The sequence below is a fragment of the Mustela nigripes genome, chromosome 14, assembly GCF_022355385.1.
Source record: "Mustela nigripes isolate SB6536 chromosome 14, MUSNIG.SB6536, whole genome shotgun sequence".
Taxonomy (NCBI): Eukaryota; Metazoa; Chordata; class Mammalia; order Carnivora; family Mustelidae; genus Mustela; species Mustela nigripes.
Window position 1 is genome coordinate 55,088,241 of NC_081570.1, and position 12,918 is coordinate 55,101,158.

General features: G+C 38.4%; 1 long non-coding RNA gene across 1 annotated transcript in view; it reads right to left on the reverse strand.

Annotated features, from left to right (window-relative positions):
• LOC132001890 (uncharacterized) overlaps positions 1-12,918 on the reverse strand; it is a 43,174-nt gene that overhangs the window by 16,169 nt on the left and 14,087 nt on the right. The window contains exon 2 of the long non-coding RNA XR_009399708.1: positions 1,565-1,642. This is a non-coding gene — a long non-coding RNA (uncharacterized LOC132001890). The remainder of the gene's footprint in view (positions 1-1,564; positions 1,643-12,918) is intronic.

A 12,918-nucleotide genomic window follows, 5' to 3' on the forward strand; every position in this document is an offset into this window, starting at 1 on the left:
GTGGTCATATCCCACCGTGGTTTTAATTTGCTTTTCCCTGATGACTAATGAGGTAGAACACATATTTGTGTATTTCTTGGCCTTATGAATACCTTCTATATTCATTGGCTGGGACTGTTATAACAGAGTACTACAGACTGGGTGGCTTAAACAACAGAAACTTATTTTCTCACAATTCTAAAGGCCAGAAGTTCAAAATCAAGGTGTCAATATGGCTGGTTTCTTCTGAGGTCTCTCTATGATTTGTAGATGTCTGGTTCTCCCTGTTTTTACATGGTCTTCCCTCTGTGTGTGTCTGTGTTCCAATCTCCTCCTCTTATAGGGACACCAGTCATAATGGATCAGGGCCCATCCTAATGACCTCATTTGAACTTAAATACTTCTTTAAAGATTCGGTCTCCAAATACAGTCATATTCTGTGATAACAGAGATTGAGAATTCAACATATCAGTGGGAGGGCACAATTTGGCCCATTACACCCTTTTGTAGAAGTGTCTTTCAAGTCTCTTGCCCATTTTTCTTTTGAGGTGTTTGCTGCTAGGAGCTCTTGATATATCCTGGGTTCTGTCCTATTGGCCCTCTATTCTCTAGACTCTAGCTGGATGTATGTTAGACCTCATCATTGTTTCTCATATGTCCTTTACATTTTTTTCTCTCCCTGCTTCAATCTGGATATTGTATTCTGACCTACATTCCAATTTGCTTATTTTCTCTTTAGCTGCATCTAATCTACTATTAAATCAATTCATTTAGTTCTTACTTTGTATTTTTCAGTTGTAGAACTTCCATTTGATTTTTACCATTTTTAGCTCTCAGCCAAAATTCTCCATCTTATCATTTAATTTCTTAAACATATTCTCCTATGTTATTTTAGGATCATATCTAAAAACTCCAATATTTAAAAAATAAAATAAAAATTAAACTCTAATATTTATATCTCCTATGGCACTGTTTCTATTTTCTCTCTGGTTTGGGTCAGTTATTATTTCCATAGGCTTCATTATTCTTTATTGAGTTCTAGACATGGTACACGAAAAATTACAAAGGCAACTTGAAGCTCTGGTTGACCTTTACTTCTGGCAGGAAGTTTGGCCAGAGGAGACTTAATGTAATCTGGGATTAAAATAATGCAAAGCTGGGGCACCTGGGTGGCTCAATGGGTTAAGCCGCTGCCTTTGGCTCAGGTCATGATCTCGGGGTCCTGGGATCAAGTCCCACATCAGGCTCTCTGCTCAGCGGGGAGCCTGCTTCCTCCTCTCTCTCTCTCTGCCTGCCTCTCTGCCTACTTGTGATCTATCCCTGTCAAATAAATAAATAAAATCTTTAAAAAAAAATGCAAAGCTAAACTGCAGTTCTTGTGAAGCCCATCTCCCATTTACATTTGCTTCTAGGATGAGGTCCTTCAGAAGCTCAACTGAATGAATGTCTAGCATGTTTGCCAGGTAAATTTTTCTGAGCTCCATTTTTTGTCCCTCCATTCTTTGTCCACTTTTCATGGAGCTTCTCTGTCACCATTTTTGTCCCAAGTCTCTAAAAGGAAAGAGAGTCAAAATGCTGAACTCACATATCTAGGCTTTCTTTTTCTTCTTAGTCTTGGTCCAGCAAGTTCTCATTGTCTTCCTTGGCCTCCTGCCAGGTAGTTCTGGATGGGAAAAGAAGTAACCAGAATCAGCTTTTGGGAAGCTTTCTCAAAGGGTTCCACTGTCAGGACACATTGGTCTCTTGGCTGAGCTATACTTGGATGTCTCATGGAACCACTACTATTGCCTAAAGAACAAGAAGCCCCATCACCAATTCTGGCTTTCTCTAACAGAATGGAGTACACACAGCTGGGATCAAGTAAACCTTACAAATATTTTGGGGGCACCTGGGTGGCTCAGTTGGTAAAGCATCTGACTTTAGGTCATGATCTCAAGGTCCTGGAATAGGCTGGCTTTGGATGGGCTCCCTGCTCATTGGGAAGCCTGCTTCTCCCCCTCCCTTTGCCCATACCCCACTCATGCTGGCACTCTCTCTCAAATAAATAAATAAAATCTTTAAAACAAAAAATACTTTCTCTAGAGAATTACTATTTTAAAGACATTCATTTTCCATAACACATCAGCCAAATCTGTATATACTTTAAACCAAATGATAAACCTCATCTTGAAGTTGGGCTTTGCATCATGAGCACCCTTTGGGAGCAGCCTGATGTGACAACTCTGCCAAACAGAAGAATGACTGTACTGTGTTGAATAGTGTCCTCCAAATATTCATGTTTCCCTAGAACCTTAGAATATGACCTTATTGAGGAAAAGGGTCCTTACAGATATAATTCGTTAAGATAGAGTCATACTGAATTAGAGTAGGCCCTAAATCTAACAACTGGTGTCCTCATAAGAAAGTCATGTGAAGACACAGGCAGAGATTGGATGCTGCCACAGCTGAGGACTGCTTGGAGCCATCAAAAGCTAGGAAGGGGCAAAGAAGGCAAAGAAGAATTCTTCCTAACAGGCTTCAGCCTTCAGAGACCCATCTTGATTTTAGACTGCTAGCCTCCAGAAGTAGAAGGATAAATTTTGATAGTTTAAATCACTGAGTTTGTGGCAATTTGTTACAGCACCCTGAGAAACTAACACAGTGAATAAGAAAATTAATCATAACTTCTCTCATTAGTATTGAGTCTGCGACATCATTTTGATTGCTCAAGATTTCATTTATAGAAGCAACAGAGTGATGACATGGAAAGGTTAATGCCATTGAAAAAAAGCTTTATTACTCATAGATGCCAAGAGAAAGGGGCATATCACACTGGGCACACCACATAGAGAAGTTTCAGAATTGGTCAAGAAGCAGAAGGAACAAGGGGATTGCATGATCTAGAGACTGTTTGGTAGGGTGTGTGTGTGTGTGTGTGTGTGTGTGTGTGTGTGTGTGTGTGAATAAATGGACAAGGCAGCAGGCTTAAGCAAGTTTAGAATCAGGATAGTTAGAATAATTTCAGTAGGCTCTGGGCGATAGGGGTAGTCTTTAGTTGTCTGGTATTAGGACATGGAATGGTTTAAGGCAGGGGAAACACAGACTTAATGTGTGGGAATTAGATAAAATTATATGCTTGGAGATATGGGCTTTGGATTAATTGGTGTTATGGACTGAATGTTTGTTCCTCCCCCACTCCAAAACAGTATGTTAAAGCCCTAATCCTGGAAGTACAGGTTTTGGGAAGTAATTAGATTAAGTCAGAAAGGTGGGACCTTCACAATGGAATGAGTGCCCTTGTAAGAAAAGGGAGAGAGAGAGAGAGATTTCTACACACACACACACACACACACACACGCACACACACACACTGAGTAAAGGCTATGTGAGCACACAGTAAAAACATAGCCATAGACAAGCCAGAAAGAAAGTTCCTACCCAGGACCAGAATCTATTGACACTTTGATCTTAAACTTCCAATCCTCCAGAAGTCTGAGAAATAGATGTCTGGTTTTTTAAGCCCTGCGGCCTGTAGCACTTTTTTATAGCAGCCTGAGCTGACAAAGACAGTGGTTTGTACATGAAAGAAATGTTTTTAGTCAAGCTGTTTATTATCTCAGGAATCAGTTAGTTCTGGGAGGGTCAGTCTCTCTTTGAATCCTCAGGACCCCAAATGTCAAAGCATCAAAAAATACAGAAAATGAAAAACATGATTAACACATATAGACAGAAATTCCCAGAAGCTGAAGCCAATAGAGAGAAGTTGGGAGAGAAGGAGACAGAATCTGAAATTTCTTCTTTCTTTTCAGAACCAAATTTATTGAGAGAATTACTTACATTTCTTGATTACTTGTCATTTACTCCTCAACAACTACAATTTGACTTTTTCCCTTAACTAAAATCTAAAATACTCCTCTTATGCAGATAACTGACTTCCTTGATGCCAAATACAATTGAAACTTTCATTTATGTCACCTCCTGGGTGAATCTTTCCTTTCTCCCTGCCTTCCACAGGTAGAATTGGTTTTGCTTACACGGGTGCTTTTTTTTTTTTAAATCTTACGGAAATTCTGATCAAGCACCTTAAATATTTCACCACACATATTTGCTTATGTATAAACTCTCTCTATTAGAATATAAGCTGCCCAATTTTGAGTTGCTATCCTTAATGTTTAGAACCTAACACAGACTAAGTTCCCAATTAATCTTTTACAAAGGAATTTAATGACTAAAGGTATTCCTTTGAAACAGAACTTAGAATTTTGGACTATTCCTTCCCTTCTTACACTTGTTCCTCCCTCAGTTTCCATGGCCTCATTCTCTACCCCTACCTCTCAATGCTTCTTGTCTATCTCATATTCTCACATCTTTTACTTTAAAAAAAAATTTTTATTTATTTATTTTAGAGAGAGAGAGCAGGGGGCAGAGGAGAGGGAAAGACTCCTCAAGCACACTCCCCACTGAGCACAAGATTCCAATGCTGGCCTCAATCACAGAACCCCAGGATCATGATCTGAGCTGAAATCGAGAGTCAGACAATTAACCGACCCAGCAACCCAGGCATCCCACATTTCCACATTTTTTAAGGGCTGGTGTTCTTAAGGGTCCCAAGAACTTTATAAAATCTCCCTGTATGATCTCATATACTTTCATGTTTTCAATTACTACCTTCATGATGATGACTTTAATATCATAAATCTTAGCTAGATCTCTCTTTAAAGTTTCAGGCTTATATAGCCAGCTGTCTACTAGACATCCCCCAAACTGTCTCAAACTGAATGTCCAAAAGCTGAAGTCATGTCCAAAGCTGAAGTCATTATTCTCTTAGCCATACCTGATGCTCCTCAGGTTTCTTAATCTCCCAAGCCATCTTTGACTCATTCTTTCCTGAGGCATGCCATGATCTCCTGATCAAACCTTAGAGTTTCTTAATTCCAACCTCACCTCTGCAACTCTCTGCCCCACTGGCAGAGTATTCAGAGTTCTCTCCTTCCTCCAAGTCATTCTTCTATTTATCTTAAAATGTGACTTAAAATATTTTCAGTCCCTCAGTAGCTGTCTATATACTTCAGGATAATTATCCTTCCACATGACATACCCTTCCTTCAGTCTCTCCCTGAAAGACCCTTCCCATTTATCAACCTGCCAGTCTCTTGTCCATGTAATCATTCAATTATCTTTGATGAGTGCTTTTCATGTACAAAACACTAGGATCTGTCTCCCCATTTCATAAGATGGCCACTTTCATAGAATTTATCAGATGGGACTATGATTACTTATTTATAGGTCCTTTTCTTCCTCAGCTTTACTAAGGTATAATTGAGAAATAAAATTATAAGATATTTAAAGTATACAACAAGACGATTTGATATAAATATGCATTGTGAAAGGATTCCCCCCACCATCAAGTTAATTAATACATATATCATCTTACATATTTATCTTTATGTGTGTGTGACAGAGAACACTTAAGAGTACTCTCCAAGCAAATTTCAGTATGTGTCTCTTATCTCTTTCCTGTGGGTTTATCATAATCTTCAACCTATTTCAGGCATTTAGCAAATTCTTACTAATGGAATGGATGGATGCATCTTTCATGGGTCCTCACAAAGGACAAGTGAGTATCTTCCCAATCTGACTCACCTTTTATTTCAACTCATTTCCCAGCACCCTACTTCGTGAATCTTATCTCACAGAAATTACTCAAACCTTCCCAAGCTCAACCTGCACTTTAACTCCTTATACTAACCATACTATTCCATCTCCTCGGATGGTCTCTCCACACTCCTTGGGGTTGCAAAGTTCCTGTTCATCATTCCAGACCCACTTCAAGTATTATATCCTGTATAACTCTATTTTTGATCCCTTCAGAATGAGTTAGATACTCTCCTGATTATTCCCATAGCAATGCATACAGTCTAAAACTTACTCTTGCACATATGTTGTGGGTTCTTTTTTAAATATATCTTTATATTCTGTTTTCTTCACCAAAATGGGAAACGAAATGTCTACATATCATGGTGTTCCCAGCCATTGGCACTCCAAACCAAATGAATGGTTGCATGGTTAAACAAATGTTCAAATATAGGCTTCAGGAAGACTAACTTGGCAAAAGACATAATTAGGAGTAAGATACAAAGACAATGGGGCCATTTGGGTGGCACAGCCAGTTAAGCAACAGACTCCTGGTTTCAGCTCATGTCATGATCTCAGGGTCATGAGACTGAGCATCGTGTCAGGCTCCGTGCTGAGCTCAAAGCCTTCTTAAGATTCTCTCTCCTCCCTCTGCCCCTCCCTCCCATTCTCTCTCTCTTTTTCTCTCTCTCAAGTAAATAAATAAATCTTTTAAAAAAATACAAAGACAATGAAGACCCGAATTAGGATGCTGCTAGTATTGATAGAAATACTAAGAAAATCAAGGTGGCAAGGTTAAAAGGTTGATTTGACAATCAAGCAAAAGTTAAGAAAGAGAAAGAATAAGCAAAATTAATTGTAGGTCAGTTTTATTCAGTTATCCACCTCTGAAAATCTGAGGAAAGCTAAGGGCATTTATTCCTTTAAAAAATGCACATATGCTCATTCACAAACCTTTTTGCACGTTAAATCAGGAAATTCCCTTTGTAAACATCCCCCACTTCAGTTCACACAGCACTACTTTAAAGTTGTTAGATTAGATGGTTTGGAGGATGGTGACAAAATTAACCAACCTATAAAACAAATAGCTGGTTTAGAGGAGTGGAATGAAGTTGGGTTTTGAGAAGACAGAAGACCTTAGAGTATACATTGTTTTGACACCCTTGGGGAGACCCTTGGGGAACATGTGTAATTTCTAAGAATGCTGAAGCATATTTGAATCCTGAGGCACTGCTATATAACAGCAAGTCACTTAGAAATTAGCCCAACTGAACACATAGCTTATACAACTTAACTGGCTTATACAACCTCCCTAATGAAGTAAAAAAAATAGCTTATGGAATGGGTATATGCAAAAGAAAATCATTACTTTAAAGGATAATTTAAATTGTGAATCTAAACAAACATTTCTTTATGAGAGAATTAGCAGATACATTCCTTTATCTTGAATATCAAGGTTTACATATTGAGTTTGAAATGCTAATGGGCTGCAGAGGCAGGGATGCTCATTAGATTGTAGAAATAATTATTAGAAAAGAAACTGAAATTGAGATACGGATTCGAGAGTCATTCCTGCTGAGGAAGGAATTTCACATACCTAAGTATGAGATTAGTATGTGATAGGTGTGTGATAGGCAGAATTCTACAATGGCCTCATCCTTCTAGCTCCTTGTACTCACACTTCTGTGTAATCCTCTATTCTTGGGTGGAGCCTGTGACCTATTTCTAACCAATAAAACATGATAGAGGTGATAGGTTATCATTCCTACAATTATGTTACCTTATATGGCAAATGTGAAAGTATTTTGCAGATGTAACTAAGGTCCAAAATCAGTTAACTTTGAGTTAATCAGAAGGAAGATTATCTTGGATAGAATTAACCTAATTAGATAAGCCTTTCCCTCCTAAGTTCAAAGAAATTCTCTCCTGCTGGCCTTGAAGAAGCAAGCCATCATGAGTTCTACAGTGGCATGGAAATGAATTCTACCAATAACTCTGTAAACCCGGAAAGAGACCCCAAGACTCAGATTGCATCACATCCTGGTAAACCCTTTGGCCACAGCCTGTGAACCCTTGAGCAGAGAACCCAGCTGAGCTCTATCTAGACTATTCACCTACCCCAGCTGTAAGGCAATACATATCTGTTGTTTTAAACTGCTACATCGGTGGCAATTTGTGATACAACAGTAGAATACTAACACACTAAATGAAGAAGAATATGGAGAAAACCAAAGAGTGTATAAAAAAATTCTGTTGAAGAATGGGAGAAGATATTTGCAAACAAAATATCAGATAAAGGGCTAGTATCCAAAATCTACAAAGAACTTACCAAACTCACATCCAAAGAACAAATAATCCAATCAAGAAATGGGCAGAAGACAAAGACAGACATTTCTGCAAAGGAGACATCCAGATCGCCAACAGACATATGAAAAAGTGCTCAACATCACTCAGCATCAGGGAAATACAAATCAAAACCACAATGAGATACCACCTCACACCAGTCAGAATGGCTAAAATTAACAAGTCAGGAAGTGACAGATGTTGGTGAGGATGCAGAGAAAGGGGAACCCTCCTACACTGCTGGTCGGAATACACGTTGGTGCAACTGCTCTGGAAAACAGCATGGAGGTTCCTCAAAAAGTTGAAAATAGAGCTACCCTATGACCCAACAACTGCACTACTGGGTATTTACCCTAAAGATACAAATGTAGTGATCCAAAGGGGCACGTGCACCCGAATGTTCATAGCAGCAATGTCCACGATAGCCAAACTATGGAAAGAACCTAGATGTCCATCAACAGATGAATGGATAAAGATGTGGTATATATATACAATGGAATACTATGCAGCCATCAAAAGAAATGAAATCTTACCATTTGCGATGACGTGGATGGAACTAGAGGGTATTAGGCTGAGCAAAATAAGTCAATCAAATAAAGGCAATTATCACATGATCTCCCTGATAATGAGGAAGTTGAGAGGCAATGTGGGGGGTTTGAGGAGTAGGTAAGGAATAAATGAAACAAGATGGGATTGGGAGGGAGACAAGCCATAAGAGACTCTTAATCTCACAAAACAAACTGAGGGTTGCCAGGGGGAGGGAGCTAGGGAGACGGTGGCTGGGTTATGGACATTGGGGAAGGCATGTGCTATGGTGAGTTCTGTGAAGTGTGTAAACCTGGTGATTCACAGATCTGTACCCCTGGGGCAAATAAAACAGTATATGTTAATAAAAAATTAAAAATTAAAAAATCTGTCAAATATACCACATTTGCATGACTGGGGGGAAAAACAGGGAAAGCAATGGCTATTAAATGGGGTGGCTGTCTTAATTTGGCTTGCTATAAGAAGTATATAGAAGACTGGGAGGCTTAAACAACATTTATTTCTCACAATTTTGGAGACTAGAAGTTTGATATCAGGGCACTAGTAGAGTCGGATGCTAGCTAGAATCTTTCTTGGTTTCATCACAGTGTGAGAGAGCTTGGTCTCTTCAACCCTTTATAAGTACCAATCCCATTCTGGAGTCTGCAGCCAAACCTAATTCCTTCTCAAAGGCCCCACCTCCAAATATGATCACATTGGGGATTAAAGCTTGAAAATATGGATCTCAGGTGGGGAAACACAAACTTTCCATCCACAGCAGGTGGAGGCTTCCAGATAATAATACTGACACAAGAAGGTGTCTCTAACTTCAAACACACAAATTCTAAACAAGCTTTTTAATTGTTTTAAAATACGGAGCCAAGGGGCACTGGGGTGGCTCAGTTGGTTAACCATCCAACTCTTGATTTCAGATCAGGTCATGATCTCAGGGTTGTGGGATTGAGCCCAACAACAGGCTACATGCTGAGTATGGAGCCTGCTTGGGATCCTCTCTCTCCCTCTTCTGTGCCACTCCCCTTCCTGTCTCAACACCCCCACTCACCTACAAATGCCCCCTCTCTTTCTCTCTGAAGGAAAATAAAATAAAATAAAATAAAATAAAATAAAATAAAATAAAATAAAATAAAATAAAATAAAATAAAAAAGAGCCAAGCCAAAAGCAGGAAAACACAGCCCCACTGGCAAGAAATGAAGTGAGGCCAAAAATAAAATCATCATGTAAGAGCTAAAACTGAACAGCTCACAGGGTAAAGGAGATACTTATAAAACCTTTGGGACTAGAGTTTTACTATCTCTGAAGAGAATAAGCAGACAGCCTTAGACCCATGCTTGATGGGAAGCTTGAATAATCCTATAAAAGACAGGCTATCCTGTTAGTGAAAATGGGACAAGGAAAACTCTCCCAAAGCAACAAATTAAGACAATGAAAACAAACAAGTAGAAGAATTAGAAGTTAAGAAACAAAAGGTTTCATTATTTTTAGGTGATAAACTATAAAAAAGAAAAGATAAACTATGATAAAATATTATTACAATACTTTATCAAAACAAGATCAGTACAAAGACATCATTAGTGTCCCCTGTCCCAGCAATATCCAATTAGAAAACACAGCCAAAAGATTTCAATTATAATAGCAAGAGGCAATAAAGTAAGTTGGAATCTGTATAATAAGTAGCACCAGGACTTTACATAGAAAATTTTAAGTAAAAATTATCTATAGGGGCACCTGGGAGTCTCAGTCATTAAGCGTCTGCCTTCAGCTCAGATCATGATCCCAAGGTCTTGGGACTGAGCCCCACATCAGGTTCCCTGCTCAGCGGGAGCCCTGCTCAGCGGGAGCATGCTACTCCCTCTCCCACTCCCCCTGCTTGTGTTCTCTCTCTTACTGTGTCTCTGTCAAATAAATAAATAAAATTTTTAAAATTATCTATAAAATAACTTGTAGTATACATATAGTTTGAAATTTTAAAATACAGAAAGAGTATTTTTTAAAGATTGCACTTATTTATTTATCAGAGAGAGAGAGAGCACAAGCAGGCAGAGTGGCAGGCAGAGGCAGAGAGAGAAGCAAGCTCCCTGCTGAGCAGGGAGCCCAATGTAGGACTCAATCCCAAAATCCTGGGATCATGGCCTGAGCTGAAGGCAGCAGCTTAACCAACTGAGCCACCCAGGCATCCCCAGAAAGAATTAAATATTTAAAAATTCCCTCCCACCCTTCCCTAGCCACTCAACTCCCTTCTCCAAGGGCAACCACTCTTAGTTTCTTATGCATTCTTTCAGAGATATTCTAGGCATACACAGGCAAATACATAGTTTCCTATTTTTCTTTTTGCAAAATGACAGCATAGAAGAATGCTTGGCATCCCACTTTTCTTCACTTATCAATATATCTGGGGATAATTCCATATCCAGACATATAAAATTGCCTCATTCTTTTGAATGTACCATTGTATTTCATTTACACAATCCATTCCATACAAATGGAAATTGGAGGACAAACAATGCTGTTGTGAAATCTCTGTACCTAGATTGTTTTCCACAATTTCGTGTGTAAGAATATCTCAAGTTCAAATTGCTAGAGGAGGAATTGTTAAGTTGAAGGGTATGTGCAATTCAAATTTTGATAAATAAGCCAAATCAACCTCCACAGAAGTGGCACTAAATCACATTCCCACCAGCAAAGTATGCCAGTACTTGTTTTCTCCCAATATATCCTCTACCTCAGTGTTTTTAAAAAAATTTCATTTTTGTCAGTGTGAAAGGTGAAAACAGTCTCATGCAAATGGCAACCACAAAGAGATACCACTTCACATACTCTAGATTCTAGGCTATAATCAAATAGACAGATAGTAAGTTTTGGCAAAGAACCCTCATACACTGCTGATGGTAGAAATTTTAAATGATGCAGCCACCTTGGAAAACACTTTGGCAGTTTCTCAAAAATTTAAATATAGAGTTACTATGTGATCCAGCAATTTTATCCCTAGGAATACACCCAAGAAAAATGAAAACATACATCCACACAAAAATTTGTATAAGAATGCTCATCGCAGCATCATTCCACTAAAAGACATAAACAACCAGAATATCCATTAGCTGATAAATGGATAAACAAAATATAGTATAGCAATATAAGAGAATAATATTATTCAATTATAAAAGGGGGCATACAGGGGCGCCTGGGTGGCTCAGTGGGTTAAAGCCTCTGCCTTCGGCTCAGGTCATGATCCCAGAGTCCTGGGATCGAGCCCCGCTTGGGGATCTCTACTGCTCAGAGTGCCTGCTTCCCCCTCTCTCTCTGCCTGCTTCTCTGCCGACTTGCGATTTCTGTCAAATAAATAAAGAAAATATTTTTTAAAAAGGGGGAGTACAGAAATACTAAATGCTACAACATAGATAAACTTTAAAAACATTATGCTAAGTAAAAGAGCCAACCATAAAAGACCACATTTGACTCCAGTTACATTAAATGTCCAAAATAGGCAAATCCAGAGATACAGAATGGTTGCTCAGGGTCAGGAGAGATTGGGGGAGGGGGCAGTTGGAGGGCATAGCTAAAGGTTACAGTGTTTCTTTTGGGGGTAAAAGAAAACAATTAAAGTTGATTGTGGTGATGGTTGCACAACTCTGTAAATATACTAAAACCACTGAATTATACACTTTAAGTGACTAACTTATATGGTACATGAACTGTATCTGAATGTATCTCAAATTTTTAGAAAAAATGTCTCAGCATAGTTTTAATTTGCATTGCTATTATTAAGTGTGAAGTTGGGCATCTCTGCTCTGAAGGAAACAAAGACACTAACTCAAAAAGATATCTGCATCCTCATGTTCACTGCAGTATTATTTATAATAGCCAAGATATAGAATAGCCAAGATACAGAAACAACCTTAATGTCTACTGATGGATAAATGGATAAAGAAGTTGTGGTGCACACACATATCTCAGAATATTATTAAAACACTTGAGGACATTATGCTAAGTGAAATAAGTCAGACAGAAAGATAAATATTATATGATCTCACATGTGAAACCTAAAAAACAAACAAATACTGAACTCACAGCTACAGAGAACAGATTGGTAGTTGCCAGAGACAGGGTGTGTGTGGCATGTGAAATGGGTGAGGGGAATAAGAGCTACAAACTTCCAGTTATAAAATAAATATGTCCTAGTGATATAATATACAACAAAGTGACTATAGTTAATAATACTGTATTGTATATATGAAGGTTGCTAAGATAGTAAATCTTAAAAGTTCTCATCACAAGAAAAACAAATTTCTAACTATATATGGTGATGGTTATTAACTAGACTTACTGTGGTAATCATTTTGCAATATATACATATATTTAAGCATTATCTTATACATCTAAAATGAATATGTTATATGTCGATTATAGCTGAAAAAATTATAAACATGCACTTTCCTTGA